The following is a 21,950-nucleotide window of genomic DNA, read 5'->3' as shown; positions in this document are numbered from 1 at the left end:
AGGGACCAAAATTTCTAGGGTAGAAGTATGTGGATAGATATTTTGTTGGAGACATAGAGTGTGAAGATTTCTGTATCACACATTAACATTTACCAAAATATATTCACTGTAAAGGAGATCTGGATTTGATCCCTCAGTCAGGAAGATCCACCAGAGAAGGAAACAGCAACACACTCCAGTATTCTTGCCTGGGAAATCCCATGGATCGAGAAGTTTGGCAGTCTACAGTACATGGGATCACAAAAGAGTCAGACATGCTGAGTGACTAAAACAACAACAAAATTCATTGTGAAAGAGACACTAAATAGCCAAACAAACAAAAAGCTTGGCTGGTTGATATTCAGTTCAGTTCAGTTCAGTCGCTCAGTCGTGTCCAACTCTTTGTGACCCCATGAATCGCAGCACACCAGGCCTCCCTGTCCATCACCAACTCCCGGAGTTCACTCAGACTCACGCCCATTGAGTCAGTGATGCCATCCAGCCATCTCATCCTCTGTCGTCCCCTTCTCCTCCTGCCCCCAATCCCTCCCAGCATCAGAGTCTTTTCCAATGAATCAACTCTTCGCATGAGGTGGCCAAAGGACTGGAGTTTCAGCTTTAACATCATTCCTTCCAAAGAAATCCCAGGGCTGATCTCCTTCAGAATGGACTGGTTGGATCTCCTTGCAGTCCAAGGGACTCTCAAGAGTCTTCTCCAACACCACAGTTGTTGGAGACTAATGGTTGACATTAGCCAATCTTTATTCATCTGTCACCATGGAACTGGCACAGTCAATGCATGTACAGACCAACCACATTGACAGAGATTGCTGCTATACGTGGGTTTAATACCATGGGCTCCTACTTATAAAAGCTGATTTAACTAGGATGCTACTGAATGTCAAATCTTCCAGTAACAGAAACCAACCCTGAACCCTAAATATGGCACCATTCCTTGCATAGACCAACTTGGTTACTTGGATGCAAGTCATTCACATAAATTTCTTTTCACCTTGGAAAGGCCAGTGATTTGTCCACCAATTTTAAACTCCTATATCATGATCCTTACCCAGTCCTTACCAAGTCTCCACATTTGAAACATCTGCCTTAGAAGAAACTTCAAAATATCAGTATATTGTCTTTGTACTTCCTTCCCTACATATATCCCTGATAAGATTCTATGAAGGTAGAATTCTTCTTTACTATGATAAGCAATAATCTCAGCTTTGACTTTTCAATTAATTATTTCATTTATATTTTGGGAGCTGGCAATCAACAGATGTTTGAATTTACTTCATAATGAAACTGAGGTATAAACTACATATAAATCTCTTATATTTTTATTAAAAATGCTTGTTTCCTTTCTATTATTAAGTATGTCTTGGGAACAAAATGTAGGCTTCCCTGGTAGCTCAGCTGGTAAAGAATCCACCTGCAATGCAGGAGACCCTGGTTCAATTTCTTTGTTGGGAAGATCTGCTGGAGAAGGGATAGGCTAACCACTCCAGTCTTCCTGGGCTTTCCTGGTGACTCAGCTGGTAAAGAATCTGCCTGCAATATGGGAGACCTGGGCTTGATCCCTGGGTTGGGAAGATCTCCTGGAGAAGTGAATGGCTATTCACTCCAGTTTTCTGGCCTGGAAAATGCCAGGGACTATTCCATGGGGTTGCCAAGAGCTGGACACAACAGTGACTTTCACTTTAACTTTCAGGAATAAAATGTATGGATAAATTAATCTGAGATCTCCAGTGTTTTTGTAGATGCAGGCCCTGATCTTGCCAGCTTCTTGGCAAAATTTACTTGCTCCTGGAAATGCTACTGAGATAAAAACCTACAGGGAAAAAAAAAACTTGAACAAACTTTTTGCCTAACCCAGTATTTATAATGGCACATCTAATGCAGTCTGAACATATACATAAAATTAAAATAATCATGAATAACAGATGCCAGACACATATTTTCTAAGAATAGTGCTGGAATGCTTATATTTGTCATCTTTCTAATAATTTTTCTGTTTAAGGATGAATAGTTTTCTTTAGAGATGTACAGGGACTTCACAATTTCTATTTATTACTTTTAACAAGAATAGATGACAAAAATGCTATGAATCTGGTACATTAGCAATGAAAACTAACAGGTCATTCCATTAATGTGATTTGAGGTCCTTTCTGCTAATCTTTTCATTTATGCATTGCTGTGACTGGCCTTGTCCTAAGAGATGTGATATTCTATTCTATTGGCAGATTTCACTAGGTGAGGAGGAATGAAGAACTAATTGGTAAATGAATGATCCATTCATTTCAGTCGCTTAGTCATGTCCAACTCTATACAACTCATGCACTGCAGCACACCAAGCTTCCCTATCCATCACCAACTCCCAGAGCTTACTCAAACTCAAGTCCACTGAGTTTGTGATGCCATCCAATCATCTCATCCTCTGTTGTCCTCTTGTCCTCTTGCCTTCAAACTTTCTCAGCATCAGGGTCTTTTCAAATGAGTCATATGTTCACATCAAGGGGCCAAGTACTGGAGTTTTATCTTAAGCACCAGTCCTTCCAATGACTATTCAGGACTGATTTCCTTTAGGATGGACTGGCTAGATCTCCTTGCAGTCTAAGGGACTCTCCAGAGTCTTCTACAACACCACATTTCAAAAGCATCAATTCTTCGGTGCTCAGCTTTCTTTATAGTCCAAATCTCACATCCATTCATGACTACTGGAAAAACCATAACTTTTACTAGATGGTCCTTTGTTGGCAAGGTAATGTCTCTGTTTTTTAATATGCTGTCTAGGTTGGTCATAGCTTTTCTTCCAAGGAGCAAGCATCTTTTAATTTCATGGCTGCAGTCACCATCTGCAGTGATTTTGGAGCTCAAAAAATAGTGTGCCACTGTTTCCACTGTTTCCCCATCTATTTCCCATGAAGTGATGGGACCAGATGCCATGATCTTAGTTTTGTGCATGTTGAGTTTTAAGTCAACTTTTTCACTCTCCTCTTTCACTTTCATCAAGAGACTCTTTAGTTCCTCTTCACTTTCTGCCATAAGGGTGGTGTCATTTGCATATCTGAGGTTATTGATATTTCTCCTGGCAATCCTGATTCCAGCTTGTGCTTCATCCAGCCCAGTGTTTCTCATGATGTACTCTGTATATAAGTTAAATCATATACAACCTTGACATACTCCTTTCCCGATTTGGAACCAGTCTGTTGTTCCATGTCCAGTTCTAACTGTTGCTTTTTGACCTGCACACAGATTTCTCAGGAGACAAGTCAGGTTTCTAGTGTTCCCATCTCTTTCAGAATTTTCTGCAGTTTGTTGTGATCCACACAGTCAAAGGCTTTGGCATAGTCAATAAAGCAGAAGTAGATGTTTTTCTGGAACTCTCTTGCTTTTTCTATGATCTAACAGATGTCAATTTGATCCCTGGATCCTCTGCCTTTTCTAAATCAGCTTGAACATTTGGAATTTCACAGTTCACATATTGTTGAAGCCTGTCTTGGAGAATTTTGAGCATTACTTTGGTAGTGTGAAATGAGTACAATTATGGGGAAGTTTGAGCATCCTTTGGCATTGTGGGTTTTTTGGGATTAGAATGAAAACTGACCTTTTCCAGTCTTGTGGCCACTGCTGAGTTTTCCAAATTTACTGGCATATTGAATGTAGCACTTTCACAGCATTATCTTTTAAGATCTGAAATAGTGCAACTGAAATTGCATTACCTCCACTAGCTTTGTTCATAGTGATGCTTCCTAAGGCCCGCTTGACTTCACATTCCAGGATATCTGGGTCTAGGTGAGTGATCACACCATCATGGTTATCTGGGTCATAAAGGTCTTTTTTTTGTACAGTTCTTCTGTGTATTCTTACCACCTCTTTTTAATATTTTCTGCTTCTGTCAGGTCCATACCATTTCTGTCCTTCATTGTGCACATTTTTGTGTGAAATATTCCCTTGGTATCTGCCATTTTCTTGAAGAGATCTCTAGTCTTTCCCATTCTGTTGTTTTCCTATATTTCTTTGCATTGATCACTGAGGAAGGCTTTCTTATCTCTCCTTGCTATTTTTTGGAACTCTGCATTCAGAGGGGTATATCTTTCCTTTTCTCCTTTGTCTGTAGGGCCACCTAAGACAGACGATCGTGGTGGAGTGTTCTGATACAACTTGGCCCACTAGAGAAGGGAATGGCAAACTACTTCAGTATTCTTGCCTTGAAGCCCCATGAATAGTACGACAAGGCAGAAAGGCAGGACACTGAAAGATGAACTCTGCAGGTAGGTAAGTGCCCAATATGTTACTGGAGATCAGTGAGAAATAACTCCAGAAAGAATGAAGAGACAGAGTCAAAGCAAAAATAACACCCAATTGTGGATGTGACTCCTGATGGAAGTAAAGTACAATGCTATAAAGAGCAAAACTGCATAGGAACCTGGAATGTTAGGTCCATGAATCAAGGCAAATTGGAAGTGGTCAAACAGGAGATGGCAAGAGTGAATGTCAACATTCTAGAAATCAGCGAACTAAAATGGACTGGAATGGGTGAATTTAACTCAGATTACCATTATATCTAACACTGTGGGCAGGAATACCTTAGAAGAAATGGAGTAGCCATTGTAGTCAACAAAAAGAGTCCAAAATGCAGTACTTGGGTGCAATCTCAAAAATGACAGTATGATCTCTGTCCATTTCCAAGGCAAACCATTCAGTATCACAATAATACAAGTCTATGCCCCAACCAGTAATGCTGAAGAAGCTGAAGTTGAATGGTTCTATGAAGATCTACAAGACCTTCTAGAATTAACATCCAAAAAAGATGTCCTTTTCATTATAGGGGACTGGAATGCAAAAGTAGGAAGTCAAGAGATACCTGGAGTAACAGGTAAATTTGGCTTTAGATTACAAAACAGAGTGGGTCAAAGGCTTACAGTGTTTTGCCAAAAGAACGCACTGGTCATAGCAAACACCCTCTTCCAACAACACAAAAGAAGACTCTACACATGGACATCACCAGGTGGTCAATACCAAATCTGATTGATTATATTCTTTGCAACCAAATATGGAGAAGCGCTATACAGTCAGCAAAAACAGGACCAGGGGCTGATTGTGGCTCAGATCATGAACTCCTTATTGCGAAATTCAGGCTTAAATTAAAGAAAGTAGGGAAAACCACTAGACCATTCAGGTATGACGTAAATAAAATCCCTTAGGATTATACAGTGAAAGTGAAAAATAGATTCAAGGGGTTAGATGTGATAGACAGAGTGACTGTAGAACTATGGATGGAGGTTCGTGACATTTTACAGGAGACAGTGATCAAAACCATCACCAAGAGTAAGAAATGGTTATGATTAATGATATTTATTTAGACATTCTTTTTTATTCTTTTAATTTGAAAGAAAAATAATTTATTAAAATTGAACAGACTTATTTTACTGCTAATGTAAAGAAAAAGAACACCTTAATTATCAGGACTACAAAGCAGTATATGTAAATCCATGGACCTAGTAATTAAGAAAAGGAAAAAAATATATTATGTTTTATATTGATGAATCAGGTAATCTAAAACCAAATAACACAAAGCAAATATGTTGTATTTTTCCTCCTGATGTTATCAAAAGTATACTAAATTAAAAAAAAAGAGGAAAATAGATATCTAGAACAGCAGTATTATGTTTTTAATGTAAGTTGCTATATTTATCAGCTAAAAGCCTAAGCCAGTTGTTCTCGGAGCCTGACTCCTGATTCAGCAGCTTCAACATCACCTGAGAACTTGTTTAAAAGAAAAATTCTCAGACTCTACCCCAAACCGATAGAATCAGATATTTGGGGAATGGGGCCTGGCCCAACAAACTGCTTTTACAAGGCCTCCAATGTGATTCTAATGTATACTAGCCCAGGAAAAAAATTATGGTGTGCAAACACAGATCAATCAGTAACTATTTGGTAAATATTACTGGCCCAGAAAGTAAAAAGAAAACAGAAAACATTTGTATTTGGCTGGCTAAAAAGCTCTTTCAGACTTGTCTGTAACAGAGTACAGAAAAAAACAAATGAATTTTTTGGTCATTCCAACATTTAGAAATAAGAAAGTGATGTATTAAAATATAATTCTGAGTAGTACTACACTGAGTAGCTCAGTTCCCTTATCTTAAACATATATGGAACTAAATAATCTCTTAGGCTTCGTCCATTTCTAAGAATCTGTAATCTTTGACTGAAATAATAATCTTAATAAAACGTTATTGTAAGCATAATTAATGGAAAAACCCATCTATAGCTTAACATGCAATGATAAATCTTTTTGGAGAGAAGTTGAATGAAAATCTATAGAAAGGTTAAGTTTGCATAAGGTGAAAGAGGAAAGTGAAAAAGTTGGCTTAAAACTCAACATTCAGAAAACGAAGATCATGGTATCTGGTCCCATCACTTCATGGCAAATAGATGGGGAAACAGTGGAAACAGTGTCAGACTTTATTTTGGGGGGCTCCAAAATCACTGCAGATGGTGACTGCAGCCATGAAATTAAAAGACGCTTACTCCTTGGAAGAAAAGTTATGACCAATCGAGATAGCATATTGAAAAGCAGAGACATTACTTTGCCAACAAAGGTCCGTCAAGTCAAGGCTATGGTTTTTCCAGTGGTCATGCATGGATGTGAGAGTTGGACTGTGAAGAAAGCTGAGCACCAAAGAATTGATGCTTTTGAACTGTGGTGTTGGAGAAGACTCTTGAGAGTCCCTTGGACTGCAAGGAGATCCAACTGGTCCTTTCTGAAGGAGATCAGCCCTGGGATTTCTTTGGAAGGAATGATGCCAAAGCTGAAACTCCAGTACTTTGGCCACCTCATGTGAAGAGTTGACTCATTGGAAAAGACCCTGATGCTGGGAGGGATTGGGGGCAGGAGGAGAAGGGGACAACAGAGGATGAGATGGCTGGATGGCATCACTGACTTGATGGATGTGAGTCTGAGTGAACTCCGGGAGTTGGTGATGGACAGGGAGGCCTGGTGTGCTGCAATTCATGGGGTCACAAAGAGTCAGACACGACTGAGCGACTGAACTGGACTGAACTGAACTGAGAGAAGAGGTGCACATTCCAGACGAAACAAACGTGAGCAAACCCATGGCAGAGGCTAAAAGCAAACATCCAGTGCCCAGGCAGGGAGCTAGCTGGTACACTGTGGGGAGGAAGTCTCCAGCCCCTCATGGCAGCCTGAGAAGTGGGCACTTGTTTCAGAAGCCCATGGGGTTTTCAAGCAAAAGAGCATCAGGGGACAGTGGTTGTTGTTGTTGTTGTTTTTTTTTTCATTTTCATTGTTTTTAACTCTAATAGATATGAGTGACTGATGCAAGAGAAATGATTGGAGTCTGTTAGAAGTTGATGGCCCATAAAACAGCCCAAACTACAGTTATTTTAATGAGAATTGAGACGTGGAAAAGCAAAAGTAGGACTTACAGATTTTGATTGTGGGCCTATAGCAAAGGGAAGATTCAATTGGTGTGCCAGTGGTCCTCTGGACTCCTGTTGGTTGATTTATTTGTTACTCTGCAAGTCAAATTTATGTGATTTGAAACACAAGTTAAGAAAATCTAGCATATAAGCTATATGAAATCATTGTTTGAATAGTTTTTATACTCTGTGATTTGGAAAGTTTAATAAATACACAGTTATTATGTCATTGATTATGTACTTTTATAACCATAATAGCTAAATGTAGTCATGCTGGAGTCAGATTTATAAATTCAAATACCAGTATAGTCACTAGCTCCTATATTATCTTAGGCAAATTACTTCATCCTTCTTAGCCTAACTTTTTGTTTCTAAATTTTTTAACATAATAATTATGCCTATGCCATTGTTTAGTGTGAGAATTAAATAAGCAAATCAATGTAAAATTTAACAAAGAACCTGGAACGTGGTAAACATTCAATAAATGTAAACATTACAGAATAAAAAACATCAGATTGAGAGGTAATTAATAATTTCTCATTGAATTAATAAAAAGCTTATCTATAAAACTTTGCATGAAACATTATTAATATCTATAATTCATTTGCTGCTGCTAAGTCGCTTCAGTCATGTCTGACTCTGTGCGACCCCATAGACAGCAACCCACCAGGCTCCCCCAATCCCTGGGATTCTCCAGGCAATTCATCTAGAAACCTTAAAATATATATTCTGAATTTATAATGATCTATGGACATATGAACAATGATGAAATCTATTTTGCAAAACTTAATTTATCTTCAGTTAATAAATTTTGGAAAATATTCTCTAATATCTTTTACTTATATTCTGTGCCATGCTAAGTCACTTCAGCTGTGTCCGACTCTTTGTGACCCCATGGACGGTAGCCTGCCAGGCTCCTCTGTCCATGGGATTCTCCAGGCAAGAATAGCGAAGCGGACTGCCAGTTCCAGGGTATCTTCCCAACCCCAAGATCTCCCGCATTGGCAGACAGGTTCTTTACCACTAGTGCCACCAGGGAAGCCCATAACTCATAATTTTTATTTCTTAGCTTTAATTTTTCTGAAAAAAATGTCCTAATCCATTATATATTTTTAGATAATTGACTAATATCATTTAAAATATTTAGTTTGACCTACCTGAACATTTATACTAACATTTATTTTTATTTAGAATCAATAAGTAACTTCATTAATGCAGATTTAAAATGCTTTTTATAGAACGTTTCTGATATTTTAATATTTTATTCTCAACTAGTGACCCATGCATAGATTTTCATCATTATCTCAACAAATAGATTAATTCCTGATTTTATTTCCATTAATATAGTTTTTAAAACAAAGAGGGTACAGAAGATAGATATTACTGACTTTCTCAATGAAGATGATGTCATTTTATTAATTTAATTTTATTTCTCCAGGGAAGATATTGTTCCTTGTGCCTTCCTAGTACATTGTCAGCTGGTGGTTTTTCTCATCTTATATAATAAATCTATTATAACGTGCTCACTTCTTCTGAGCCTTTGCCTGCTTTCTCAATAGTTTGCTTATGTAGCTCTGACACTTCTGTCTCATTAAGTTGGTGCTTCTAAGCTTTAAGGAACAATTTCTTGAAACATATTAGGCCTATCACCAGTATTCCTAGTGCATTTTTAAAATGCTAAATGATTTATGAGCTTCAGGATAAACAAACAATTTCCTATGAGCCTTTATTTTAACTTCCCTGGCCTAACACCCTCAAGATCCATTTTCTAGCATGTTCTTCAGATTCCAGCTAATACATATGAGCCTGAACCTGTAGGTCCTTTGGTGCATAATCTTCTTTCTATAGCAGAAACTGTACTTTTTCACTTGCATTCTAAATAAGTGGAGGTGGAGACACATCAAAGGAGGCCATGAATCATTTTTCAAGGTATTAACTTCAGTGAGAACTTTCCATAATCTCCAAGGAGCATAAGGCTGCTCTCTAGCAAGGGTGGAATCTCCCCAGCCTACTTAGAGTGTCCAGGGAAAACAGACATTTAAAGATCTCTGGCTAGCCTCAGGGTCTCATTCTCTCCTTATCAGGGCTGAGCAACGTGAGAGACCTGTTACAGCTATAAATTAAGCCTCCTTTGTGGTGAACACCTCTTACAATTAAGATGCTGATTTTCATATACTTTTATCTCCAGCTACAGAAGATAAGGATTTTCTCAAGGCTGCCAAAAATACCTTCTGGGTTTCATGAACATGAACGTGAAGTCGCTCAGTCGTGTCCAACTCCTTGAGACCCCATGGACTGTAGCCTACCAGGCTCCTCTGTCCATGGGATTTTCCAGGCAATAGTACTGGAGTGGATTGCCATTTCCTTCTCCAAGGGATCTTCCCAACCCAGGGATCGAACCTGGGTCTCCCGCATCATAGACAGACGCTTTACCATCTCAGCCACCAGGGAAGTTTGCTAATATATGTCTGTTGCTTTCTTTCTTGGGACTTCTGTGATATTAACAAGCATCAGCAACACAGTCTCTATAATAAGCCATCACATTCATTCTTTCAAGCACTAGGGCTAATACATAAACCACTGCTAACTTCATTACTTTTCAACAAAGGTCTGTCTAGTCAAAGCTATGGTTTTTCCAGTAGTCATATATGGATGTGAGAGTTGGACTATAAAGAAAGCTGAGCACCAAAGAATTGATGCTTTTGAACTGTGGTGTTGGAGAAGACTGTTAAGAGTCCCTTGGACTTCCAGGAAATCCAACCAGTCCATCCTAAAGGAGATCAGTCCTGAATAGTCACTGGAAGGACTGATGCTAAAGCTGAAACTCCAATACTTTGGTCACCTGACACGAAGAACTGATATATTGGAAAAGACCCTGATCCTGGGAAAGATTGAAGGCAGGAGAAGGAGATGAAAGAGGATGAGATGGTTGGATGGCATCACCGACTCAACGGACATGAGTTTGAGTAAACTCCAGGAGTTGGTGAAGGACAGGAAGGCCTTGGGTGTTGCAGTCCATGGGGTGGCAAAGAGTCAAACACAACTGAGTGATTGAATTGAACTGAACTTTCCACCTATGTTCTAAACTAATCCATGTTAGTAACTGCACTGTACAAAGTGCTATGGATAATCATCACCTCTGTTACCACCAGCAAGGGGTCTAGTGACATCTGGACAGCATGTGACCTAATTCTGGAATCCTATCTTTCACCAACTGTCTTAAGGTGAGGTGTACTCAGAGAAAAATGCCTCATTGCCAGTTAGTGGGAATCAAAATGAGGATAAATACAAAAGTAATAAAATATGCTTTAATTAGCTAGATTACCACTGAATCTGCCTGCAATGCAGGGGACCCAGGTCCAATCCCTGGGTTGGGAAGATATCCTGAAGAAGGATATGGCAATGCACTTCAGTATTCTTGCCTGGAGAATCCCATAGACAGAGGGGCCTGGTGGGCTACAGTCTATAGGGTCTCAAAGAGATGGACATGACAGAGCGACTAACAAACACACTACTGAAGGTAACTAGAGCTCAATTTTGAGGAATACTTCTGCTATATGCCCGAGTTGTCTGATCCAAGATTCAAGAGAGCTAGGACATTTATCCTTCAATCCACTTCTATCAATGGATGAGTGACGATCACTAAGGGCTGAATCTAAGCCAGTTTCAGCCTATAAATTATGGATCTGGAGAGAGTTCTCAGGCAGAAAGATAGACATCATTGACATATAATGGAATTGCAGTTTCCCAGGGGGTATGAATGAAGCTCCAATAGTGCATACTACATCGACTGTGTCAGTCAGTCAGTCATTTCAGTCGCTCTGTCATGTCTGATTGTGTCAAGTTACAGTACTTTGCAGTCTGGAGATCAGTTATCTGCTTTGACACATTCTGAATTAGCAGAAGCTTCCTAAGGATCCCAGAGAAAACTTTGACTTTAGGGTTGGTTACTAGTAAAAAAAAAAAAAAAAAAAAAATGACAGTCCACAACCAGTTTATCTTTAGAGAAATAGAGTTCTCAAAGTGGGTGGTATTGACTCCATGGGACAGTTTGGAAAATCTGTGGAGTCTTTTCATTTAACACAAATGATATGAGGAATAACCTTATCACTTAGTGACTCTGCAGCAGGGATTTAAGTTTCAATGCTCAATATATTCCCACAAAATTATTTTCATTTTCCCACAGTCCACGGGGTCGAGTTGGACATGACTTAGTGACTAAACCATCACCACCATAAGACTTTCAAATGACGATACACCCCCATTCATGTAGATGAAATATATTTATAATAATCAGAAAACATAATTCTGTAGCTTAATTTTGGATGCAAACACAAAGTATTTTTTAACACTTTTCGGTTTTCTAGAAATCTAGTACTCTATATATTGACAGTGGCTTGTTATTTATTTTATTCAAAACCTTACTAAATTTGTTTTGGAAAATTAAATCAGTGCTGTTGTGAGAGACTGAAGCAACATAACAAAAATCTGTATCAGTCTATGTTTTAAAGTTTTAAATTCGAAATTCCTTTTTATTTATACTTATTATTTATTCTAAAATGTTAAGGGGCTTCCCAGGTGGTGAAGTGGTAAAGAATCCGCCTGCCAATGCAGGAGATTCAAGAGACGCAGGTTCGATCCCTGGGTCGGGAAGATCCCCTGGAGCAGGAAACCCGCTCTAGTATACTTGCCTGGAGAATTTGATGGACAGAGGAGCCTGGCAGGTTATAATCCATGTGGTTGCAAAGAGTGGGAAACTGAGCAACTGAACAAACAAACAAACAAAAAGTGCTGGGGACCAGCCCCAGCTGATCCAGGGTATTCGAAGGAGAGACGGCCCAGGCGACTATTTATATGCTAATTAGAGATATAGGGAACAATAGAATGAGGATAGCTCAGTAGGAAAATTCAGTGGAGAAAAGAAGCTGAGTAGCTTGGTTTACGCTGGGAGACCAATAAAACTTCAAGACAAGAAGTTTGCACCACTTACGTAATATTCTCTCGAATAGCGGAAGGTGTCTCACCTAGACTCCTTCTCGAGAGGGTCTTAGAAGCCCAGGCATGATTAGTAAGCGTGGTGGGTTCCAGCGCCCAGATGGAGACTCAGCTGGAAGTTAAAGGGAAGAATGACATGGGGAGACCAAGCTGGTGAACAAGGCCCGTAGCTTTATTTTCAACAGGGGCTTTTATACCCTAAGTTACACATAGAGGATAATAGGGGATGCAAAGTCAGCAGTCTTTGATTCTTATCAAAAACCAAGGTTTCTTTCCTGCAAATGTAATACAAATGGTTTAGGTGATTTACATCATCTTCTGGCCAGAAGGCCTACTAACATTTTATGACTCTTGACAAGGACTTATCAACAAAGACTTACTTTCTCTAAGAGTAATTATTTCAAGGTTTGGCACCATCTTCCAAAGATAAAATTGCATTCCTATAGGGCGGATGTGTAATGGGTTTACAACAAAGAAAGAATTTATTACCTTAAGGGTCTAAAGTTACTAACACCAAGGCCACTACTTATTTTTTTCTACATACCCACTATTAATTGATACATATTCAAGGATACAATTCAGGGATGTGAAAACTTGGCAACAAGCATTGACTCATCAATGAAATCCTTTACTAGTTTATTCTGACAGTTTTTAACTCTCTGAGAGGCTCTAAGCTATTTGAATATCTTAAGCTTCCCATGCCTCTGGAGGCTGGGAGACTGTAAACAATCGTATGCATAGCTGCAGGAGTCCGGGTAAACTTGTCAGGTGAGTTAGAGAGCCATCAGAGGGGTTTGATTTAAACACTCCTAATTGCCCAGGAACTTTATTAATTGGAGCTGTAAGTTAACTCTTTGACAGAGAGAGCGAGATGGTGGTAGGGGACAGCCCCCAGTAAAGTCAGAGGTGAGAGCACAAAGCAATAAAGTAGGCAGACTCTGGTTTTGGGGGAAAATGCTCGAGAATATCCGGGGACTCCTGAGGCTCGATCCCGCCTTTGCGTATGCCGAGCCTCCTTCCTCATGACCTTTGTCACGAGTGGAATGCCTCACCGGCTCCCGCAGTTAAGACTTTTGAAAAGTCAACACTCCTCAGCTAAATATTGCCTTCTTTGTCTCAAATCCAAACTTACTCTAAGACGTTTGATGAATGTAGCATGTCATCTCATGTACTATTGCTACCTTCTATATTCTGAAATATGTATTTTATTATATAAAATGTATAAAAATTTTGTCATATATACACATCTTTGCTTCTAATTTTACCTTATATACTTATAAAAAATGTTTTTTAGTGCTCCTTCTACCATTCAGAAATGGCATTAATACCTTGGGGTTAAAAATCACTGTTCTAAAAGGCTGCCCATCAGATTTGCTTGTGATACTTTCAAAAAATAAGACCAGGTTCCATTTCCTACAGATTCTAATTTATAAGTTTTGGGTTGTGATTTGGGGTATGTAATTGGAATAATTATTATTTACTTATTTTTTATTATTCCAAATAATTATTCCAATCACACCCCCTTGCTCACAACTCAAAACTTATAAATTAGAATCTGTAGGAAACAAGTAAAGGCTTCCCTGGTGGCTCAGCTGGTAAAGAATCTGCTTGCAATACAGGAGACCTGGGTTTGATCCCTGGATCAGGAAGATTCCCTGGAGAAGGGAATGGCTACCCACTCCAGTATTCTGGCCTGGAGAATTCCATGGATTGTATAGTCCAGGGGGTTGCAGAGCCAGACACAACTGAGTGACTTTCACTTTCAGTCACAACTACAGTATGATGTATAAAATTGCAGAAAATTTAGACTAAAGGAAAATTCAAAGCTTTTGTTACTCTCTAAAATGTGTTTTCATATAAAATAAGAACCCTTGTATTTTCAATGAACCAAAAATAGAGCCAACTAGTTCACTATAATTATTTAACAAAATACCAAATCCATCAACGTTTATAATATACCTTCTTGAGGAAAGAACATTTTATGTTTTATTGAAGTTATATCACTACACAAAATAGCTTAATTATTAAATTGATCACTTTAAAACTAGATGGAGTGATTTTAGAATTACAATGTGTGAAAGTGTGAAAGTGTTAGTTACTCAGTCATATCTGACTCTGCGATCCCATGGACTACAGCCCACGAGGCTCCTCTGTCCATGGGATTTTTCCAGGCCAAAATGGGTTGGAGTGGGTTGCCATTCCCTTCTCCAGGGGATCTTCCGGATCTAGGAATTGAACCTAGGTCTTCTGCACTGCAGGCAGATTCTTTACTCTCTGAGCCACAGAAGAGATTTACAATGTAAGAGAAGATAATTAGTTTAAAATATAAAGTGCATGAGAATGATGTTTTTTTTTTTTTTTTTTTTAAAGAGCTGTTTGGTTTCTATCATTACTGTGTAGTAGCAAAAGAATACCATGATCATCTCCTGCATGCTCAGTTGTGTCTGATTCTTTGTGACCCCCATGGACTGTAGTCCACAAAGCTCCTCTGTCCATGGAATTTCCCAGGCAAGATTTGTGGAGTGGGTTGACATGCCCTCCTCCAGGGGATCTTCCTGACCCAGGGACTGAACTTGCATCTCTTGTCTCTCCTGCATTGGCAGGCAGATCCTTAATACCATAAAATGGTTCAAATGTTCAATACAAATAAACATTTAAGACGTTTCATTTTTGGTTGATTCTTAGCCACCAAACTTTTCAATTGAAAAAGTCAAGAGGAACTCATCTAAGAATAGTAGTTCTGGGATATTCTTGGCAGTTTTCTTTTTTTACCTCAATTCTGTTGGGTCAGGGGAGAAAACAAAACAAAACAAAAAAACAGATGTCCCATTTTCTTTTAGCATCATAATTTTGATATATATTTTTCCTACCAAGTCAAATTCAAAAAATAAAATTTAAGTTGAAAGCACACACCCACATGCAAAAATCAGGAAATATTCTGGCTCTGTGTATTCAAAATTAACATTCTTTCCTGCTTTGTTGCTATTATTTAGTCACTAAGTTCATGTCCAACTCTTTCTGACCCAATGGACTGCAGCACACCAGGCTTTCCAGTCCTTCACTATCTCCTGGAGTTTGCTCAGGTTCATATCCACTGAGTCGGTGATGCTATCCTTATCTCATCCTATGCTGCCCTCTTCTCCTTTTGCCTTCAATCTTTCTCAGCATCAGGGTCTTTTACAATAAGTCGGCTCTCTGCATCAGGTGTCCAAAGTACTGGAGTTTCAGCATCACTCCTTCCAATGAATATTCAGGGTTGATTTCCTGAATAAACCTTTAGGATTGACTGGTTTGATTTCCTTGCTATCCAAGGGGCTCTCAAGTGTCTTCTCCAGCACCATAATTGAAAGGCATCATTTCTTCAGTGCTCAGCCTTCTTTATGGTCCAATTCTCACATCCATACATGACATGACTACTGAAAAAACCATAGCTTTGACTATACATACTACTGCCAGCAAAGAGAAATCTGTGCTTTAATACGCTGTCTAGGTTTGTCACAGCTTTTCTTCCAAGAAGCAAGTGTCTTTTAATTTTATGGTTGCAGACACTGTCCATGGTTACTTTGGAGCCCAAGAAAATAAAATCTGTCACTGCTTCTACATTTTCCTCATCTATTTCCCATGAAGTGATGGAACTGGATGCCATGATCTTAGCTTTTTGAATGTTGAGTTTTAAGCCAGCTTTTTCACTCTCCTCTCATCCTCATCAAGAGGCTCTTTAGTTTCTCTTTAATTTTTGCCATTAGAGTGGTATCATCTGCATATCTGACATTGCTGATATTTCTCCTGGCAATCTTGCTTCCAGCTTGTGATTCATCCAGCCTGGCATTATGCATGATGTAATCTACATATAAGTTAAATAAACAGGTGACAATAAACAGCCTTGTCATACTCCTTTCCCAATTTTGAACTAGTCCACTGCTTCATGTAAGTTTCTAACTGTTCAGTTCAGTTCAGTCGCTCGGTCGTGTTTGACTCTTTGTGACCCCATAAATTGCAGCATGCCAGGCCTCCCTGTCCATCACCAACTCCCGGAGTTCACTGAGACTCACATCCATCGAGTCAGTGATGCCATCCAGCCATCTCATCCTCTGTCGTCCCCTTCTCCTCCTGCCCCCAATCCCTCCCAGCATCAGACTCTTTTCCAATGAGTCAACTCTTCGCATGAGGTGGCCAAAGTACTGGAGTTTCAGCTTTAGATTCCTTTCTTCCAAAGAAATCCCAGGGCTGATCTCCTTCAGAATGGACTGGTTGGATCTCCTTGCAGTCCAAGGGATTCTCAAGAGTCTTCTCCAACACCACAGTTCAAAAGCATCAATTCTCCAGCGCTCAGCCTTCTTCACAGTCCAACTCTCACATCCATACATGACCACATGTATGGATAAGGAAAAATCATAGCCTTGACTAGATGAACCTTTGTTGGCAAAGTAATATCTCTGCTTTTGAATATGCTATCTAGGTTGGTCATAACTTTCCTTCCAAGGAGTAAGCATCTTTTAATTTCATGGCTGCAGTCACCATCTGCAGTGATTTTGGAGCCCCCCAAAATAAAGTCTGACACTGTTTCCCCATCTATTTCCCATGAAGTGATGAGACCGGATGCCATGATCTTCGTTTTCTGAATGTTGAGCTTTAAGCCAACTTTTGCACTCTCCTCTTTCACTTTCATCAAGAGGCTTTTGAGTTCCTCTTCACTTTCTGCCATAAGGGTGGTATCATCTGCATATCTGAGGTTATTGATATTTCTTCTGGCAATCTTGATTCCAGTTTGTGTTTCTTCCAGTCCAGCGTTTCTCATGATGTACTCTGCATATAAGTTAAATAAGCAGGGTGACAATATACAGCCTTGACGTACTCCTTTTCCTATTTGGAACCAGTCTGTTGTTCCATGTTCAGTTCTAACTGTTGCTTCCTGACCTGCATACACATTTCTCAAGAGGCAGGTCAGGTGGTCTGGCATTCCCATCTCTTTCAGAATTTTCCACAGTTTCTTGTGATCCACACAGTCAAAGGCTTTGGCATAGTCAATAAAGCAGAAATAGATGTTTTTCTGGAACTCTCTTGCTTTTTCCATGATCCAGCAGATGTTGGCAATTTGATCTCTGGTTCCTCTGCCTTTTCTAAAACCAGCTTGAACATTAGGAAGTTCACGGTTCACATATTGCTGAAGTCTTCTAACTGTTGCTTCAAGGTAAAGGGGCTTCTGTAACTCAGTGAAGCTGTGAGCCATGTTGGGCACAACCAGCATGGGTAATAGTGGAGAGTTCTGACAAAACGTGGTCCACTGAAGTAGGGAATGAAAACCACTCCTCTTCCAGCATTCTTGCCACAAGAACCCCATGAACATCCCTCCTTTATTGCTTGTGATTTCCCATCAATCCCCGTAGCATTTCTAGAAGCAGTGCCTTGCTTTTCCCAGTAATTGCACCTCTGATTCTAACTCTGCAATAAGTCCTAGATCATACTTCTTATCTTAATACTGCAAATATGATAATGTTAATACCGGTTAATATTTATAAATTCTTGCTACTGCTAGGAGTTATTCTAAATGCTTCACATATTAAAAATAGTTAAACTTTAAAACAACATTAAGAATTTGGTTTATTATTCCCTTTTTACAGATGAAACACACACGCACACACACGGGATCTGTTTAGAGAATCTCATCCAAGATTACTTTATGTTCTAACCATTTCAAATTATTTGTATGTTCTTGAAAGTATCATACTCATTTTTATGGGTGAGAGGGTGTTTTCCATGAACATTGAAGAAGATGTTCCTTGTGCCTGGAATGTCTTTTCCTCAACCTCTCAGCACCCAGCTAATTCCAATTCAGGCATCATTCTACTGATTTCTTATCCCTCTCCAGATTTATGTAGGTGCTTATTTTTGTTATCCAACAGCATTCTGAAGACATCTGTATCATATGATCTGTAAATTCCATGGAAGCAATTTCAACATTTATCAGTGCATTACTAGACATTAGAATCTGCTCTCCAATAGAATGTATTATGATAATGGAAACATTATGTATATTTGTTCACCAATACAATAGCCCCTAGGTACATGTAGCCACTGAGCACTTGAATTGTGGCTTGCGTGGCTGTAGAACTGAATTCTTAATTTTATCTATTTATTGAATAATTTAAAATTAAATAGCTAGCTAGTACAGTGTAGCTCTAGAATATAGCTGACACTTTACAATGTCAGAGAATATTTTTAAAAAATGAATGAGTGAATGAAGGAATAAATTAATAAATTGAAATGACCCTAAGCCATTTGAGTAAAGAGTGGAGATAGGAAAGAAACTAGAGGTAGGAGTATATGTTAGAAAGCTACCTCTGAATTTCTGTCCACTTATGCCACTTATACTCAGTCGTAAACATCAGTCTTATGGAGAAGAGATGATGAAACTAATGATCGCAGCATTGTTTCACTCTTCTGAGATTATTTGACTCTAAAAGTGATTTCAGGTCAGAAAAAAAAAGGGGGGACAAGTATGGCATTCTATATTCACTACCATAAGTATCCAGGCTTGATTATTTGTATAAATTATTTCCATTAGAACTTGAGATCAATATTTCAAAGTTTCTTTTCCATAGCATACTGACTCTCAATACAAGTATATATGCAATCTGATTCTTTCATTCCTGTTAGAAATGAATTCCTTCTGTAGCATAACCATCTATAAAATGTTTTAATTAGTAAAGCTTTGTCTTACTGGCATTTTCATTAACATGGAATTATTATCAATATTGTAAATATTACTTTAATCATCAGTATCTGATTATATACATTATCACAGAAGTGATAATGCATATTGAAAATAAATCTTTAACACGACAGTTTTCAAACATACTCTACTCAATAATTTTTTGCTTGGCAATAATTATTTCTTTGCTTAGCCCCTTAGAATATCCTAAGTAGAAGATTAAATTACTTATCTTTGGAAAACGTAGGAAAGATAAAAAGTTATTCAGAGGTTTTTGGTTATATAAAGGAAAACCAGCATAATTATAACTCTTTTTTTCAGTTTATCATCACCTCATATGTTTGTGTATATTAATCTTCCACCTTCAGTTCCATTTATAGTGCTTATTGAGTCTATATAGTATCTTTACTCCTACTCCATTGTATACTGCTGCAAATCATTAATCTCAAGTCAATTTCAATAATGGGTAAGGCATGAAAAATAGGATTTTAAAAATTTTACTTCAAAGCATAACATTGGTGTCTTTGTGGCATTTAATGTAATTTTACCTTAGCAAATGATTCCACTCATTTATGATAAATCATGTCAATAACTAAGCTGCCAGAAGCCATGTGCAAAGTATAGTAGTTCACTCATCTTGATGATTATTCTTCAGTGAAACATGGGTGTGATGACATATAACAAGTCCTTCTGCACTGAATGATCCCTCTTCAAGGAAGAGTGTTTTGCCTGACCTCATGGGAGATGTTGGGAGACAGCTGTCTGCCAGAGGTCCCTTCAAGAATTGCCTCAGAGGCAGAGATCTGCCTGGCCCAAGGTTTCATCCCTTCCAGGATGGCTCACATCAGATGACTGGTATCAATAGGAATAAAAAGGTCCAAACCTTGAGGGGAGATCAAGATGGCAGAGTAGAAGGAGGCAGAGCTCATCTCCTCTCACAAACACATCAAAAAATACATCTACATGTGGAATTATTCTCATAGAAAACCAACTGGAAACTGGCAGAAGATCTCTTCTACAGCCAAAGCTGCAAGAAAGATCTCCATATAACCAGATAGATAAAACAAGGTGGGAAAAAGCACCAGGATGGGACTGGCACTCCTGGGAGAGGGCTCTGAAAGAAGGAAGGTACACATGGGCAGATCCTTGCCCTGGGGAGCCACCTTGCCTGCTGGGAGGTCCACTGGGATGCATAGAGCAGCTAGAGAGACTGGAGGGGCATGGACTTTGCTTGTGAGGAGTGTGCATATGGTGGCTTGCTAGCAGCAAAGACAGAGAGATACTGGTGCTGGCAGTTACTGCCTGACCGCATGTCCCTATCTAAAGCATGTGCCAGGCAGGACAGGGCACGTACTCAAGGGCGAGAGAGCCTTATCAAACCCAACCCTCAAGATGTTTACTTTAACAACTGTGGAGCAGATCCTATCCCAGACAGGGCTGTGACAGCCACTGAGCAAAGAGGAGGCCCTGCCCAACATACAAGCTCTGGACTCCACAACACTAATCACAGCACCTACCAAAGGCGCTCAGAGGAAAGCTGTGACTGGCATCTATACCAAAACCAGCCCTCACACTAAACGTATTGGACTCACACAGTCTACACTGGGATGCTTTTACATATGCACAGTCCTTCAAAACCACAGTAGATAACTGTCACTCCTAAATTCATACAGACAGAAAAAGTTAAGTAAACTAAAAAAGCAGAGGAACTATTCCCGGTTAAAAGAACAAGAGAAATCCCCTGAAAGAACAAATAATGAAGCAGACCTTACCAGTCTGCTAGACCCCAGGTTCAAAAAGGAGGTAATAAAAATGTAAAAGAAATTAAGAAAGATTATTGATAGAAACACAGATCACTGTAACAGGGAATTAGAAACTATGAAGATGAACAAATGAAAATTAGACAACTCCTCTGCCAGATAAAATCCAGTCTTGTTCAGTTGCTAGGTTGTGTCTGGCTCTTTGCAACCCCATGAACACCAGGCTTCCCTGTCCTTCACTATCTCTCAGAGTTTGCTCAAACTCATGTCCATCAGTCGGTGATGCCATCCAACCATCTCATCCTCTGTTGCCCCTTTCTCCTCCTGCTCTCAGTATTTCCCAGAATCTGGGTCTTTTCCAGTGTTTTTGTTTGTTTGTTTGTTTGTTTCCACTGGAGGTCAGGGGAAACAGTCTAGAAGGAAAAGCATAGATATTTCTCCAAAGAAGACACAAAGATGGTCAATAGACATATAAGAGTATGATCAACATCACTAACTTTTAGAGAAATGCAAATCAAAATTACAATGACATGTCACCTCAGTCTGATAGGAATGATCATCACCAAAATGTCTACAAATAATAAATGCTGGAGAGGGTGTGGAGAAAAGAGAACCCTCTTATATTGTTGGTGAGGATGTAAATTTGTAAAGCCACTATGGAGAAGGAGCTTCTCTGGTAAATCAGATGGTAAAGAATTGGGCTGCAATGCAGGAGACCTCAGTTTGATCCCTGGATCATGAAAATCCCCCAGGAAAAGGAAATGGTTACTCACTCCAGTATTCCTGCCTGGAGAATTCCATGGACAGAGGACTCCATGAGATCACAAAGAGTCAGACGTGACTGAGCAACTAACACTTTCACTCAGCTACTTCATTAAGGAGGTTCCTAAAAAAACTAAAAGTGGAGCTACCATATGATCTTGCCATCCCACTTTCAGGCATATACCTGGAAAAGATGAAATTTCTAATTTGGAAAGATAAATGCACCTTGATGTTCACAGCAGCATTATTAACAATAGCAAAGACATTGAAACAACTCAAGTGGTCATCAACAG

At 39.1% G+C, this 21,950-nt stretch overlaps 1 long non-coding RNA gene and 1 other non-coding gene across 2 annotated transcripts in view; both read right to left on the bottom strand.

The window, feature by feature from the left end:
- Positions 1–21,950, bottom strand: part of LOC138990428 (uncharacterized) — a 92,656-nt gene that overhangs the window by 48,798 nt on the left and 21,908 nt on the right. The window lies entirely within an intron of this gene.
- On the bottom strand, positions 9,808–9,879 carry TRNAH-AUG (transfer RNA histidin (anticodon AUG)). Its single transcript has one exon. It is a non-coding gene; the product is annotated as a tRNA-His (tRNA).

This window comes from Bos mutus, chromosome 2 (genome assembly GCF_027580195.1).
Source record: "Bos mutus isolate GX-2022 chromosome 2, NWIPB_WYAK_1.1, whole genome shotgun sequence".
NCBI classification, from domain to species: domain Eukaryota; kingdom Metazoa; phylum Chordata; class Mammalia; order Artiodactyla; family Bovidae; genus Bos; species Bos mutus.
Note: the sequence above shows the minus strand (reverse complement) of the source record. Positions and strands in the feature narration are given on the sequence as shown.